Below are 18,437 nucleotides of genomic sequence, written 5' to 3'. Positions count from 1 at the left end.
TTGTAGTATTTTTGTTTGTTTGTTTTTCTCATTTTTATTGACATTTTTAAAATAATTCTAATTAACAATAGTTAATTTCATTTTTAATAACTCTTTTTATACTATCACATAATATTTTTAACTATCATATAATATTATTTTTAATTATCATTTACCTTTATATAAACAATTTACATTTAAATCAGTTACATTTTTAGTAATTAAATTGTGATTTTGAAATTTTATTTTTATTATATTTAGCTTTATTTTATTTTTAGAGTAATTTTGTTGTGATTTTCCCTTTTTTTGTTAGTTTTTATTTAAATTATCTTTATTTCATTTTAGTTTTAGTAATTTTGTTGGAATTTTCTTCTTATTATTATTTTTTTAATTTTTACTTTTAGCTTTATTTTATTTTGGTTTTAGTTTTAGTAATTTTAGTACTTCAACTTAAGCTTATTTTATTTTAGATATTTGCCAAGACAGCATTTCTAATTTTAGTTTAATTTGTTTAGGTTCAGTTAAGGTTAAGTTTTTCATCTAAGATTTATATTTAATATATATATATATATATATATATATATATATATATATATATATATATATATATATATATATATATATTGTAATAGAACACATTAATTATATCAGACAAGCATATAACCCCTAACCAGGATGACATGAACGCAAAACAAGAAATGAAAACAGCTGATGTGGATCAGCTTGTTGTCCTTGTTGGTAGGAGAGACAATTTGCAGACCCACCCAAGAGGAAGTCCATTCCAGTTCTTTATGTATGAAAGGCCTTCTCTTTGAATTATGTATGTGGCGGAAGTCATGTATAACACTGCATGCTCTTCATCTGATTGGAGAAGAAACCTGTGTTGATGTAAATACTTAATGAAAGTGGTCTGCATACTTGGACTGGCCACTTTATCAACAGTACAGTATATGCTTTACTTGATTTAGTTACAAGGTTTAATATTTGACTCAGGAAATAATCCCAAATAGCCTAATGAAAACAACAGCAAGAATAAAAACAATTGCTCGTTTCCATTATTTGACAGCCTGTGCACATTATACAGCTGCGTGGATGTTTTTACTACTGGAGCATAGCATTGCATTTTAAATTGCCCAGCATCTGCCCCCAAAATAATTTTAGGCTGTAGAAACACGTTTTGATTTTAAAGTGCATCGTATTTCAATATTACATCAAAGCACGGACTCCTAAGCATCACAGATGTCTGGCCTAAACGCTGTATATCCACTGACCTTAGAACAGCCCATAGTGAGTCAGTGGTTCTTTTGAGTCGATTCATCTGAACTGATTCGCAAAGCTTTTGCAAGTCACAGAGTATCACAAATCTGTGGGCATACAAAATGAGGTAAGTAAGAAACATAAACAACGTCTGACACAATATTGGTAGGTAGCTATTTTATCTGACATGCAATATCGTGATAATTTATATCAAAAGTAAGCCTAGGTTGTACGTGCCGAAGCAAATACGTATGAGTAAGAATTCAAAAGAATCAGCCAATTTAGTTTTTGAACCGGTTCGAACATGTTTCGGACTTCTCATCGGACGTAAACATCAATAACGCAAAAAAAAAAAAAAAACGAATCAGTGAGTCGGTTCACACAAAGAGCGAACCGATTCACTAAACGAATCAAACTTCTCCCCGCTGCTATGGTAAAAGTGGCAATTTCAAAACCAAAAGAACCCGCTATACGTCATTAGCGCCCCAAAACGCAAGAAACGAATCGGTGAATCGGTTCACACAAATAGAGAATCGATTCACTAAACGAATCAAACTTCTCCCCGCTACTACGACAAAGGCCACGCTGTCTCGTCGTAGTAGGGCGAGCAGATTCCCCGCCCCGCGTCTCGGTGCAGCAGCTGACGGGGAGGGAGGCAGTGCGCATCGGTCACTCCCAGCGCAGTGTGTCCAGCCTCTCTCTCGCTCACTGCGCGCTGCGGACTCCAAAGGCGGCGAAGTTCATCACGTATTCTTTTATCAGTAAGTACAAACAAACCTTTTATTTTATCTTCAGTTATCTTACTAACAACGTACAGGCTGAAATGCGCTCGCTCAGACCCGTTTGCCGCAATAATAATAACAGTGATTTTCTCATAGATACGTGGGTGGTGACGGTCTCCAAATGAGAGGAGTTTGCGTCAATGATATAAATCCAGGTGTATTTAATGCTGATCCAGATTTAGAGGCCTTAATGCATTCAAATAATCATTATTAGTTAATGCAGTGTATGTTATATAACTACAAACAAAGATTGGGGTTTGATGTGGTTATATGATAGTGGGGATCATGTGGAATAACGGTACAGTAGAATATGGATGCAAACAGGCGTGGTCAGATCCCGAGGCTGGAGTTTTGCCTTATTCAAAGCGCAGACATGCGTTTGCGTAACCAGAGGTTACTGTAATCAGTAAACTTACTGTATGGATGTGATTTAGCAGTTTGTGATGATGTAACTCGTCATCTACTGGTATAAATGTGTAAATCTGGCGCGTTACTCTCAGTGACCTGAAATGGATGTTGATCCGGTGCCCATCATCTCACTGCGGTACTCCAAAGAGAAATCACCATTTCATACGTTACTGTTGCGCGACAGAACCGCAGCGGGTTACTAACATCCTTTAATCGTTTTCACAGTTCAGGCGTCGCGTCGGTTTGCGAATGATGATCGGAGGCTATTCCTGCAGTTGTGGATTTAAATTGTGGTAATCGCTTGAGATGTTGTTTTATAAGGACACAGAGAGTGTTTGTTTGTCATGCTGCAGCAGTTATGCGCCTTTGCGAGCTTATTCTGGGCAAGTGTGCGGAAAATAGCGCACGCTCGCGCGGTTACGCACTCGCCACATTAGCGCTTAATAGAAACCATGAGACTTGTGCAGCAAAACAGTCGGACATGATGTCATAATGGCACGCATGTAACGCACCGCGAGTGTTTGTGATGTCATAAAGCCACGCGCATGACGCATAACATCGGAATGCAATACTAGCACCGTGCAGCTGTTCTTTAATAGTATGCACCTAAATTTTTCAAATGCGTTGTTGCACGACCTCATTGCTTTGCACGATTCAACAAGTGGCATCAAGTTGTGATTGCAAACATTTAAATCGCTATTTTGCACTGTAATACAATTTTAATCTCTTCTTAGCACAAAGGTTGAGTCAAGAAAACGTTAAAAGGCAGAGAAAATGGATAGTTTGATTGCGGCTCTATTTTGATGAGTTTTGACTTTCACATGCTGTTTGCATTTATGCATTTAGCTGATGCAATTTGTCAAAGAGCCAACAATATTCAGCAGTTTTATTAGACAACTAGGAAGCAAGCTATAGAATAGGAGAAATGCAGAGGAAAATATATATATATATATATATATGTATGTATGTATGTATGTATGTATGTATGTATGTATGTGTGTATGTATGTGTGTATGTATGTGTGTGTGTATATGTACAATATGAAGTCGTATGTTGTTGCAAACACAGCCTGAATGCCCTCCCGAGTGCCACGCAGTCCCCATAGTGATTCTGTCTCTCCCAGCAACGTTCACCAGAGATGGCGAGGAGTGCATTGTGTGTTCTGACAGCAGGATTTTTCATTGCTTTAATGGCCGGAGTCGGGAGGGGATTTAGAGGTGTTAAAGAAGACCTGAAACTTGCAAATTCACTGGAATTTAAAGCAGCTCCAGATGGTTTTGTTGGACACCCTGGAGTGACGCTGCTTAAATATTCCATTTGTTTTTACACTAGAGCCACACCTACTATATATTATGGCCACATTTAGTCTCTTGGTGACGTTTGCACCTGGATATCAAATACTGAGTACTTTCTGAGCAGTTTTTATGCATATGCACTATTAAAAATAAAGGTTTCATGGGGAGTTTCAAAGTAATGTCATGGAAGAACCATTTTTGGTTCTTCATGGAACCATCAATGCCAAAAGAAGAACCATTATTTTTAAGCGTGTAGGCATATGCATTATTCTCGAAAGGCCTCCTCATAAAATGAGCACGCTGTTCCTTTAAATGATCTTTTGTCTTTAGATGCATAGATTCATTGGTGTGAATGAGATCTGGTGTGAAACTATTTCTCACTGCAGTCTGAGAACGCATGAAGCATTCTTCACACTGGTGTGAAATGGCCTTTCATTTGATGCTTCAGTCAGCACCATGTTGCTTTTTGCTCTTTGGAAGACAAATTTCTTTTTCATTTATTCTCTAATTAATATTTACCCCTTCCCTTTTATAGTTCTAATCAAGATTTGGCATATGATTGAGTCAGTTTTATTAGTAAAAGCTTTGGTTCTGGTTGGGCTCTTGGCAGGTTTTCTGAGTGTAGTGGCATTTAAGAGCTTGGCACAGAAAATGCAATCTGCAATCTGCAATCTTGATGCATCAGCTTTATGCACGTCCTCAGATTGCTTTACAACTATAGCGTTGCAGTATGGCCTTAAACAAACTCTACACAAATGCAAGTACTTTGGATCTTAATTTCATGCATTGCTTTTCTGAAATGTGTTAGTCTGTAATTCATAATGCAACACAAATATGCATCACCGCAAGCAGCATTGTTGTAGGCGTTTTCATCTGCAGCCAGTTTTCTTGGCTAGTTTTCTCTCAGCATTGCACAGCAACAGTTTTTAGTTTAAAATAAATTGTTAAAATAGAACTGTTGACATGTTTATAGTTACCTAGTTGATTTCTGGAGGTTTTTACTGCCAGGAAAATGCAAGAATGCATGTTAAAGAAATAGTTCTCCCTAAAAGGAACATTCGCTGAATATATTCTCACCCTCAGGCCATCAGAGATGCAGATGAGTTTGTTTCTTCATCAGATTTGGAGAAATGTAGCATTATGGATGCTCTGCAGTGAATGGGTGCCGTCAGAATGAGAGTCCAAACAGCTGATAAAAACATCACAATAATCTACAGCACTCCAGTCCATCAGTCAACATCTGGAGAAGACAAAAGCTGCGTGTTTGTAAGAAACTAATCCAGCATTAAGATGTTTAACCGCAAACCATTGGTTCCAGCTGAAATAATATCCATAATATTGCTTTCTCCAATAAAAAAAGTGGTCTGGTCTGAATCAGGAGAGAAATCTGCACAGCGTTTACAAGCCAAAACAGCTCTAAACTAATATGTGGCTGGATTTTGATGTGAGAGACAACAGGAGATGGACTGTTAACAAATGATTGAAGTTAAAACATCTTAATGCTGGATTTGTTTCAGCTTTTGTCTTCTCCAGATGTTAACTGATGGACTGGAGTGATGTGGTTAACTTGTGGATTATTGTGATGTTTTTATCAGCTGTTTGGACTCTCATTCTGACGGCACCCATTCACTGCGGAGCATCCATAATGCTGCATTTCTCTAAATCTGATAAAGAAACAAACTCCTCTACATCTTGGATGGCCTGAGAGTGAATGCATTTTCATCTAATTGTAATTTCTGGCTGAACTTTTCCTTTAACGTTTGCATGCCATGAATGTTAATGTTTCTGGCCTATTTGAGTAATGAAACCTTGATCTGCGTCCCATGAAACTGGTTTAAATTGGCTCCAGCTTATTATAGTTAGTGCATAGAAGTTTGATTGATTGTTTAGCATCAGTACGATCTTATCATTAAACGTGTTCATACGTTCTTGGATTAATCAAATCCCAAGCTCTTTCCTGCACTCCTGTGAATCGCTTGATTCTCTTCATCGCAGCCAAACAAGCAGTAGAATTCACAGACTGTCCTTTCGATATTTCCATCATGTGAATGGCTTTCGGTGCGCCTGTCCAATAACAACATCACAGTTTCCCTCCGACACTTCCCAACAAAATGGAGCTTCCACTCGAGAGCAGTGAAGCGTGCAGCGACACAATATCCCGTGGCTTTTTTTATAAAGGGATACCTGTTATACGACGATGATTATATCACACAACACAAAACACTTTACAACAGAACAACAGGTGGTGCTCTACGATTACCACCACCAATGACCCCCTTTTTAAAAAAGAAGGAACGATCGATCTATGGAGGGATGCTGTAAGCGACTGGGGACCAGCTGTCATGACGGTGGACAACAGGTGAGGGACACATGGTCCCTATGGGTGGCCCCTAGAAAGAGAGTACTGTTCGTGTTAGGACTGGGTGATAAAGCTGGAAAAATTTATATTTAATTATATTTTAACAAATTCAGCCTTTTTTGAGACTATTTTATATAGATTTTAGATTTTGTATTTGCTCTAATTTATTTTATTTATTTATTTATTTAGCAAAATAAAATCTCAATGTTCAATGCAAAAAAGTAAAACAGAAAAAAAAAAAAAACTTTATTAGAAATAATCAAAGCATGATTTTTCCATGCTGTTTTTGACAAATCAAACATATGGAAAAAAATATATTATATAAAGCATTTTAAAATCATTACAGATTAAAATTCCCTGTTCATTTTGAATCAGAAAAATAATATATTGTAAATTTTTCATATGAACATATTTAAATGCATTTAAGCGATGATTTAAACCAACCAGTAAATCTAGTTTTTGAACCAGTTTGAACATGAATCAGACTTTTCAATGCTATGTACAAATCGTAACACAACATTTGAAATTCTTGAAAAGTTAAAATTTTATTTGAAAAAAAAAAATTCATTTAAATAATTATAATTGTTGCAAAATAAATTCTACATTTTTAAATGCAAAAGTAAAACACAGAAAAAAATTTGAATTAATTGTAAATGTTTTTTAACAAATTGAATGAATGGAAAAAAATTATTATATATTTTTATTAATAAAGCACTTTAAAATTATTGTGGCATTCAACATGCTGATTCATTTTAATTAATAATGTGTCTATATAGTAACTTTCTCACAAGTGCAGGGCATGTTTTGGCTTTTTTAACGTCATGTTGAAAGTGTAATAGTGACAAATCTTTTCTTTTCTGTTTAACAGATTATCGAAAACAGAAAAAATGTTGGGCAGGGACGGGGACTTGCTTCTATGTATCAGTTGCTGATTGGACATTGAAATGTGGGTGTGGCACTCAAAAATGGAGGCGGGTCTAAATGCGATATTAAAGGGGCGGAGTTTAAACTCACAAAAATTTTTTTAGAAGTCTCTCATTTCACAGAAAAATCCAGTTTGATTGAACATTGTGAGGCCAAATCTACAACATGCATTTAGAAAACAGCTAGGGTGAATTTTCATTTCATTCTGAATGAGCACATGCCTGAAACACCCCCTCCACCGGGAAGGGCTCACGTCTTCTCTGTGTTTCTACAGCTGCCACTCCTCAGGCTGACTGGAATTTAATTTACGCTCTTATTTTTGGGTCTGAGAGCATCTAACCCAATGGAGGCAGAGGAACTGAAAGCCATTTGCCTGCCCGGTTGCTTTGATACTAACTGCTTTGAGCCCCCTTGCGACCTCAAAGGAAGAACTAATTGCAACGTCCAATTGTGTCTCAGAGTCCGGGCTGAATGTTGCATTATTGCAGATCGAAGATCATTTTCAGAAGTGTTTTGTTGTTTTGAACACACACCCTGCACAGTTTGACAAAGGCGTGTGTTAGAACATTCTGTACAGGCTTAGATCACATCTATATTTAGGATCATTTCCGTAATATTCTGTTTAATGTTCAGATTTCGCTTGAACCAGATATCCACGGCTCTAACAAATCAAACAAAGCAGTTGCATCAGATCAATGGAGCAAATAAAAAGCACAGGCTGAGGAACAGTTTCCTGTACGAGCGTATATGTTGGTGTGGATCTCGGGCGATGGCTGATGTGCTCGGAGCAAATAGAGATTGAATTAGAGGATATGAGGAAAGTCCTGAGGGACTGGGTGAGGTCTGCATTGCTGGACGTCTCCTCTTTTCTCCTGCTTTCTGCTCCTCCTCTCCTCTCCTCGGTCATTTGATCCCTTCGCTCTCTGGGTCTGAAGTGTGTCAGCTGATGTGTTGCAGGATCAGGAGATGATTAGAGAAGTGTGAAGCATCTCCATCTCGAATGTTTTAGAAGCCATTAGAAGAAGCCTCTTGAAAGTACTTCTTCCCAATGGAAAAATTAATTTTTTCATGAAGAATTCTGTTTTAAATATTTTGTTTTATATTTACAGTGTTACAGTATATATATATATATATATATATATTTTTTTTTTTTTTTTGATGACAAAGTAAAAGTATATAAAATCAAAAGTTTTGCTCAGAGAAAGACAAAAAGTTAATTATTATAAATTTTGCTCAGAGAAAGACAAAAAGTTAATTATTATTAAATTCCATCTATTTATATATATATATATATTTTCCCTGTGGGTTTTATGGGCATTAATCAGGCTTAAACCTTGAAAATTTAATGTTTAAATTTCAGATTTTCAATAGTGCTGGGCAACAATTAATCACATCCAATATAAAGGTTTTTGTGTACATAATATATGTGTGTCTATTGCACCTTTAAGTATTTTTTGTTTTGGTGAATTGGTGGCTAATTCATATACTTTAAATTTTTCTCTAAAAATCACCAATTCACATTTCGTTGAATCAAATCATACAAATGCATACAAAATCAGCAACTCGTAAAATAGTTTTCTTATGAGACTGGATTTGTGAAACTTGAAAGATACAGTACTGAGGTACTAAGATACTGTTCATTAGTCAACCGGAGTTGGAACCTTAATGAATGATTTTTGCAAACACTAATCATCAACACGCCTGTTTCCTGTAGATTCTCTGGCCGAAACTTTCGCTGATTTGTCTCTGGCAGTTTCCAGCTGCACAGTTTAGGCCAGCGTCCAGTTATTGATCCGTCCATTGTTTTTCCATGATCCTTTCTCCCATCCGGCCTCACGTTCAAGCTCAAGGTTGAACAGCTGTGCCGTTGCGGGTCACGACCCGACCTGCATCTTAATCAAATCCCGATCCTGAGCCTGGAGCTCCTGAGGGATAAAGCACGGCTGGAGAGAAGAGGGTGAGACTACAGTACAGCGTGTCCCTGATGTAACCAGGGCTGTGCTGTAATCCATATGGCATAGAGCTGTCGGTCAGGGCTGTGAAATAGGCTGGTCGATAGACACTGATGAGAATGTTTATATGCCAGGAACTCGGATATGTTTGTATGTTATCTTGAGTTGCCCTCGATGCTTTTAAATGCACCTTCAGCTCTTTGCCAAAGTGCCAAATGCAATTATTTAATGCAGTTTAGCTTCTGAAAAGCTTGAAAAGTTTACTTGATTCTAAAATGCATCATGCTGGGTGCAGTATGCTGGCATCTTTGTGTTTTTCCATTATCATTTTTGAGAAATTAAGCACATACTTGTTCCAAAAGGGAGTTTTCATAGTGATGCCATAGAAGAAACAGTTTTGTTTCACATGAGAACATTTCAGTCATCAATTCTGAAAAGAACCCGTTTTTCTTAGTCTGAAGAACATTTTAAAAATCTTATAAAGAACCTATAAAGAACCTTGAATGTTAAATGTTCTTCATGGAACAGTCAGTAAAGAACCTTTGTTTTTAAGAGTGTAAAGACAAGCTAAAAATCTGTGGTTTATAACTATTTATTTACTATGGAGAAGTAAATGTATGAAACATGTTTGTTAGACATAGAAAATAAATGTAAACAACTTGTTTGCTCACAAATAATGCTACCTTTTATATGGGGGCCCATGAATCAAATTTTATTTTTCTCTAAATTCAGTGCTGTTCATTTTATAATTTTTTTTCTGTATTATGTGTTTTATGATTTAATCAAAATTTAGGGTCTAATGAAATTAATTCATAAAACTTTAACAATTTAATCAGTCTTTTAAAATGTAATCAAATTAAATACCACGATAAATGTACAGCATTTTTTATTTATTTTTGTCAAATAAGATGCTGCACAACAGAACTGTACAAATTAAAACATGGATGAAAAATATCTTTTTTGTATGATATTTCTTAAACTAACAAACAAACAAATAAAACTTTGAAACGTACAATTGCTATACAAAATTAGCTAATATATTTCAGCTTTAATTTCTTCAAGTTAAACGGGATTTTTATTTTGGTGAGCTAATATATTCCGGTCATAATTTCTTCACATCAATCCGGACTTTTATTTTGGCAGGTTATCGTGAACATCTTTCAGATTCGGTTTCAGTTTGTATTTAAAATCGACGGTAGTTTTTCTCAAATGAAACAGTAAAAGCTGGTGAAATGATTCTCAGAGCAGCAGTAAAGATGAAGTTCATGTCCTCATATTCAGATGAGTATCACATGAGTATCACGTGTGTTTGGGTTTGTGTAGAAAACAAAACCGCGGCATTTATTTGCGCCTTAATTTCTGCTGCGCGATCGACTGTTTAGATTTAATCCACATCGAGCTTGTTGTTATTGACATAAATATTGCCCAGCCCTATCGATAATGATTAATGAATCCCTTCAGTGTTGTGATAAAGAGTTTTGTGGCTTTGCGAAGTCCATCTGTGTTCCTCAGAGGTTTGTTTTCACAGACACGTAATGCATTTGTGATTCCTCTCCTCCTCCTCTCTGGGTTTCTCTCAGTCCTGGCTCAATCCAGAACACATTGCGGCTCCTCCCTGGTGATCTCATCACTGTGATTCCAGCACAGATGTGCAGAAGCATCAGGACAAAAGCTTTGTTTTATTATATTTTAGATCATTTATTTTTTTAATAGAACATTAGTCCTTGTGTGTATTTTAAAATATGATGTTGTAATAAAATTAAGAAAACAAGAAAAGCAAAGTTGGCACACCACAGCTCCGAAAGTAGAAAATATTTGTGTTCTCATAATAAAACATGTAAGTTAAAATTGAGCAATAAAAAAAAAAAAAAAAAAAAAATTTACCTTAAACTGCTCAGCTTATTTTGTAATATAATCTTGCCTTTTTTCTTAGGAGAAATATATTTCTAAATATATATATATAGGTATATTTTTATAATTTCAAATATTATTATATTTATTTCTGAACGTTTTGTTTTCTTTTTGTTTGCATACATTTAAGTATACACTGAAAAAAAATCATTCATTAAATGTACAAAAAAAAATCAATTTATTTTAGCTACATTTAAATACATTTTGCTGAAAGTTAGTCAACTAAATTTGTTTATTTGAATAGCTAAAATAAATTGATTGCAACCACTTACCTTAAAAAAAATGAGTATCATTGTTTTCAGTGTATAGAGAAATAATAAGAAATAATTGAGCTTTTAATTGAGAAACATCATGACAAAAGTATTTTTATTAAATTATTTATATTTGTATGTTTGAAATAATATTTTATATTTACACTTCTAAGGTATATTTATATATTTATTAAGAATATTTTGTTTATGTTTTGCCATGCTTTTTGTTGACTACCAGTGAAAGAATAAAGCAAGAAAATTAAACTTAATAGCATATATAATATAACAAGAAATGAATCAGTTTGTGGTGGAATCTGGCCTTTTTATCAGCAGAAATGAAAAAAAAAAAAAAAATTAAATTATTAAATTAAATTATTAAATTAAATTAAATTAAATTAAATTAAATTAAATTAAATTAAATTAAATTAAATTAAATTAAGAATTTAATCACTATTAAGTTCCATCTAGAAGAAATAAAAAATATTAAAGATTTCAATCATTCATTCATTCATCTCTGTGAGGAAATTCATCTCAAAGTTTGTGATGCAGAAACATCATGACATAAACACTAAAAAGATCAGAATATGGATGGTTGTAATGTTTGCAGAACCCATCGATCCGTGGTTTACATGTTCAGGTGTTTATTTATTGCATTCTGAAGCTCATCTTGTGAACGGCATGTTAACAGAATCACAGCTATTAGTTACTCTTGTTAATTTGTAAAGAAGTCCCTGTAGAATGCAGAGCAATTAAAGCAGGTTTCTATCTGCCTCCGTTTGGAGGTTTTTATCCTTCAGAATGAGACGTGAAGGAACCGACAGCGCAGAGCGTTAGACAGAGGCTTTCAAGGTCACGATGCTAATGTGTAATCCAGACTCTCTCGCTCTCTCTTTCCCTCCTGCTTTTCTCATAAATGCATCCTCTCTGCGGCTGAGTATCGCAGCAGAATATGTTCGACCGTGAAGGAGTTACAGATGTTTATTCCAGCATGAATGACGTGAATGATTCCTCAATTCATGCTGAGACACCTAGCGACGACCAACCAATCCTAAAACTCTTGAGATGTACTATACTTTATCTTCACATCTGTCTGAGTCGAGGGCCTGGAAAACATGAGGTCATCTGAAACACTGGACGCTCGCTGGCCGCGCTCCATTGATCTCATGCTTTTCCCATAGTCCCCGTGCATGACTGAAACAGGAAGTGTCTCTAAATGCTGTTGATTAATGTGTCCTGTACATTTCCATTACTGATTGCGCTGATTTTTTAAAAAGAATCAACAGGACGGTGAGTTACAGCTGTCGAAAAATACATTCCAAAATATTTTGGCCTAAATTTAAGATTTATGTATTAATTGCATGCAAAATTTCCATGCATTTGTGTTATGCAGTTTTAACATAAACTATTAAACTTATTGTGACATTCATACAATTATGAACCCAAAAAAAATAAAAATAAATCATGGCATAGGTTATTAACTATTTGCATCCATTTGATTTTATTTAAATCATATTTGCAAAATGCATTTACAAATTTTATATTATAATACAAAATTCTATTAATTGTATAAAATGTATAATATTTCGTATTTAATTTTATTATTATTTTTAGTAATATTTTACAAAAAAGATATAAAACATATTAGTTTAGTTAGCGATATAATAATTTTTTTTTTAAAATATATTTTTTTAAATACTTTTTTATAATTCATCTCTAAATATTATACATGTACAAAAAAGTATAATGTTTTATCATTTGTGTAATTCAAATGGACAGGAATTTTATATGTAATCCAAATATATAAATCATAAATTTATACCTTAATATTTTTTCCAGTGCACATTGATGGACTGTGTTAGAGTGGAGAGTGTTTGAAGAAAACTCAACAGTGTCTGAAACTGTGCTCAGATTTGTGAAGTGATTTTCTCATCAGATTGTCCTGTAGTTGATGTGAATCTCTGGAGTCACGGCTGTGATTTGGCAGGGTTTCCAGCACATTCACTATCGATTCTGAAGCTTGATCAGATGGCCGGGTCACGTTGTTCTAGAAATGCGAGAAACAAATCAATATGATGTAAAACATTAATGTAATCTCACAGTCCTTGTGCCATCAGATAGCTCATCCTTACCTGAAAAAACTGCATCATCATCATCATCATCCGTCAGTGTCTCTGTTTCTCATTTTACTGTTAAGCGTTTTATCGGCATGATGCAGTGTGCATTCATTTTACTAAAGCATTTGCAGGTGTGCTGCGTACAATGAGAAACTAATAGAAAATAATAGAAAGCAACAATGGGGTAAATGTGTAATATAAACAGATAAAATAAGATATCAGTAGTGCAAATGAAAAAATAAAGTATTATAGTTTTTTGAAAAATAAAAAAAAAAATCTATAAATAAATAATTATATAAGTATATATATATATATAATATATATATATATATATATATATATATATATATATATATATAGTGATATTGGAAGGTATAATAATATATATTTATATTTAATGTTATGATTATTGATTAAATATATATTGATTAAATATAATAGTTTAAATATAAATAAATATAATATAAATATAATAGTTATATATATATATATATATATATATATATATATATATATATATATATATATATATATATATATATATATATATATATATATATATATTTAGTGATATTGGAAGGTATAATAATATATATTTATATTTAATGTTATGATTATTTCTGATATAAAATGTATATATAAATATAATAGTTTAGTTAATAATGTAATAATCTTTTAAAATTTGGATTTTAAACAGTTTCAATCTTATTTATAAAAATATATAATAACAATATATGTTTAGTTAATTTTATAATTTTTTTTATATAAATGTACTTTTTTTTATAATTTTCAAAAAGAAATTATATTTTGTTTTATTGTTAGTATATATCATCTATTTTTTTCATATAAAAATTATTTATCAGTCAGCTTTGATGTAGCATTTTTCAGTATTTTATGTAGGCTGCTGTTCATTTAGTGTGTGGCTGATGTACCGTCACTGCCCAGCACTGAACCAGACTCTCTTCCGCTGAAGCCTGTGTGTGAAAAACACCGGTTTAGAGGAAAGTGGGTGTAAATGCTGTGTGGGAGTATAATGACATCCAGAGCTCCACACACAGCACACGTCCAAACGGGATGTGTTCAATTCCCGCTGTCTGCCTGCCAGAGCCCAGGGTGTGGTGAGCGCCATCCTGCAAGCATGTCCAATATTATATTGCAGGTTATGTAAGATTAATCCACAGTGTAAATATGCTATGATTTAAGTGCTGTGATTTTTTCCAGTCTTTAGATCAGTTTTGCAGGCGCTGTGATGTTTTAACAGTGTTTTAAACTTCAGTAGCAAAAACAAAAAAAGAGAGATTTTTCTAAGTTTAAATTTTCATAAACTGATACAAACACATTTAATTGAATCTTGAATCAAAAATATTCACCATTAATTATTAAACCTTGTTTTCACTTTGTAAAAACCAGTGCGGAAAACATTTTTTTACTTTCATTAATAATATAAATGACAAAAATGCATAATGTTTGATAGTATTATGATTATTATTTTATATTGCTTTAATTTATAATAATTATAATAACAACATATTAGTTTAGTTAGTTTTATACATTAATTTTTTTTAAATATAAATGTACTTTTTTATATAATTTTCTAATTATTTTTTTAAAAAATTCGAAAATATTATAGATCCCAAAAATGTATAGTTTAACATTTTATTTTATGATTATTGTTTTTATAAATTTTCCTAATTTATACTAATATAAAATTAGGTTAGTTTTGATAGTTTAGTGATTTAATTATTTATTTAAAAAAAGAAAAAATATATTTAACAGGTTTATAAAATATATATATATATATATATATATATATATATATATATATATATATATAAAAAAAAGAAAAAATATATTTAACAGGTTTATAATTCATTATTTTTTTTTATAAATCATACAGTTTTATAATTCTAAATACTATAAAGTTTATAATTCATTATTTTTTTTTATAAATCATACAGTTTTATAATTCTAAATACTATAAATTAGAAATGTGAAGTGTTTGATGTTTTTTTAAATATATTGATATTTAATTTATAATTAACATTTATATTATAATAGTTAATGTAATTTATATTTATATCTAAATATGTTAATTTATTTCTAAATAAATTTATATTTATATATTTCAAATATATAAATTGAGAACACAGCTGTTGGTTTAAAATGATGGTTCGTGTTAGATTAATATTGAGCTATGGTTAAAAAGCTGAAATGTTACTGTATCAGCAGCATATGAATATAACTCACAGATCTATGTCTTTATGTTTAATGAAGCACTTTGAGGCGTCAGAGCGGGTGGAAGCATAGAAACATCTGGCACTTCACTCTGACACTCTGACTGTAAATGTTTGGACGTTTGCTGTTAATTGTTGGTTCCAGTGAAGGTGGAGATCGTGTTCATCTTATAATGTCTCTGCCCTCAGTGAGAGTGAGATTGGAAATGCATGTGTGAGTTTGGAGTGTGAGCCAGGGTTTGGCCGTCTGCTTTATATAGTGTTTACTTTGTCTTTATGAGTCTAGATGGTTTGGAGAGCAACTTTTGGAGATGTGATGAAGGTTGCAGTTGTTAAAAAGTCATTGAAATCTTTGCTTTTTTGACTTATTTGCTATTAGAATAACCAAGGTGGTCTAAAATTCCTGTATTTTTCCATGTAGTTTAATATTGGATTTCCATATAGTACAGAAAATGTTATGCATCAGTGGAGGAAAATGCTTTTTGCCAACAGAATAGTGTAATATTTTACATGTTGATCTGTTAAAAGCTCATTTTCTCCGGGTTTTGGTAACAGCAGCATATGAATGAGCTCATATATTGATTTGAAATAGGGTTGATTTGATGGAGGTCTGTAACGTGCCTGAAGGTCTGTTTGTTAGCATCTGGTCTCTTGTGTCTGGTTTATCTGAGGACTCCCACACTCGCTCCTCTGACCACAGCGCATTCCAGAGCTGGACTACACATCAGTCTCTTTACAGAGTCTCAAACCACTCAACAACAGATTCAACCCCACAATCAAAAAAAAAAAACTTTCTATTTTTACATTTAATACTCCCAGATTCAAATTGTTCTAAAGCAAGTAAACAAACAAATAAATAAATTGAAAAAGAAAACATTGTGTAATGTAAAAAAAAAAAGTATAATAAAAAATAACATGACTTTTTTTACACATATACACACACATACATTTTTTGCGTAATTTCATAAATAGAGCATTTTATAATTTATATAATGAAAGCATTATAATAAAAATTAATAAATCAGGCAAATAAATAAATATTTACATTTAAGTCTATTTTTATTAATTTATTATGTTCAAAATATAAATATATGCAAAATATATTTTCTTTTAAATTTGGCACAGAAATAACCTTAATAAATAAATACAATTAAAAAAATTAAAACATTTTATAATATATAACATAGTAAAGTGTAAATTAAAATAAAATTTCAGAAATGAAGCCAACATGTGCATGTATTTAATTTCTTGTATGCAAATTTTTTTTCTTAAATGCCATCAAAAATCTATAATATTTCAATACAATTAATAAAATATGCAAATAAATATTTATATTAAATATTTATATATTATTTTATGAATTTCTAATACTTTTATTTATTTTGATATATGTCCAAAATATAAAATGTATGCAAAAATGCACAAATAAATGCAAAATATTTCTTTCTTTAAATTTTAGTCTTTGCTCAGTTTGGCCTAAGAATGTTCTTGAAGAGTTTTGTGAGATGCGCTCTGTAACATCTCTGAGTGCAGAAGCTCGATTCATACAGCTATTTTAGGTTTGCCGGGAAACCTTTTGTCTCGGGTTTAAATCGAAATCACAATTAACTCCTTTTCTGGCCTGACATTTTGTCCAGAAGAGCGGCTCTTTGCAGACACTTTCCAGTCTGTTGGCCTCAGGAAGTGATGTCATAATGGAGCTCATTCTCTGGCCGGAGTGACATTCAGAGCTAATGTTGTCTCCAGAGATCTGACAAAAAACAGACGAACGTTTGGATCTCGCTGTCCATGCGTGTCTCACACACCCAGACACTCGCTGCTGCTGAATATGAGCCCAGTGAAAATAATCCAACACTAATCAATCAATACCTTTATCAATATACAGCCATACATAGTCACAGTAAGAGTACAGAGCTGAAATTAATGTGAAAATTTTCACCTTATAGGAATTTGGTATATCTATTTATTTTCTAAATATTTATTTTTTATTAAATTATATATCTTTTTATATATTTTATGTATTTCATTTTAATTATTATATTTTTTCTTTCTTTTTTATTATTTTTATTTGATTTTTTATGTATTTTTATTTTATTTATTTTTATTTATTTGTCATTTATTTTAATTATATTTATTTATTATTTGTTATATTTATATCAATTATTTATTTATTCTAATTTTAGATTTTAAAAAAATACTGTAGTTTTTATTTATTTTCATTTGATTAATAAATTTATTTAATTATTCATTTCCTTTACAGCAGAGAGACTTTGTAGGTATTAAAATGCAGAAAACAAGTTTTATTATTGTTAGAGGTTGTACATTTTTGTGTATTTATTTATGGCAAGAAATGTTCGAGTTCTTATTGATATCTCTGCGAACATCTGAGCTCAGTTTGAGGCATTGTTGAGATCTCTTCTGGAGAAACATCTTGAGAAGCTTGAGATTTTAGTTGTCTGTTTAGTCTCTTTACTTTTTTTCTCTCAGCTGTGCTTTTAAAATGATCTCACTAGTGATTTGTGCTTCCTGTGAGGGTTCTGAGTGAACTCTTCCTGTGCTCGTTAGCATCTGATTTCTTCACATTCTCCTGACGCCTCACATCTGTTAGCCATATATCATGCTAGCTGCATGCGTTTCACCGAGAACTAAACAATACATAATAATAAGATCTTTTGGCCTGGTGCCTCTGTGAACTGAATTCTGGCAACGCTACGAGTGAATTTGTCCTGAAACTCAAGCAGGACCACATCTGATCTGCTGAGTGTTTGAATTAACATGATTTATGTTTTATTAGTTAAATGGACATTTATTTATAGGAGAGATGCATGGAAGATACAGTCTGCATGTGAAAAGAACCACAAAAACGACTGGCTACCATCAAATTAAGGGAAATAAAACATCTTTCTTCGTTCTAGTATTTCTACTTTTCTTAAGGTTAAAATCTGGTAATTTATGTACATTTAAATATATA

General features: G+C 32.4%; 1 protein-coding gene across 1 annotated transcript in view; it reads left to right on the top strand.

The window, feature by feature from the left end:
- The first annotated feature begins 1,858 nt into the window (after positions 1–1,858).
- LOC109064217 (spectrin, beta, non-erythrocytic 1) overlaps positions 1,859–18,437 on the top strand; it is a 99,215-nt gene continuing 82,636 nt past the window's right edge. The window contains 1 exon segment of the mRNA XM_042733458.1: positions 1,859–1,997. The gene's annotated coding sequence lies outside the window, so the exon portion shown is untranslated.

This window comes from Cyprinus carpio, chromosome B11, assembly GCF_018340385.1.
Source record: "Cyprinus carpio isolate SPL01 chromosome B11, ASM1834038v1, whole genome shotgun sequence".
Taxonomy (NCBI): Eukaryota; Metazoa; Chordata; class Actinopteri; order Cypriniformes; family Cyprinidae; genus Cyprinus; species Cyprinus carpio.
This window is presented reverse-complemented; position numbering and strand designations above follow the sequence as displayed.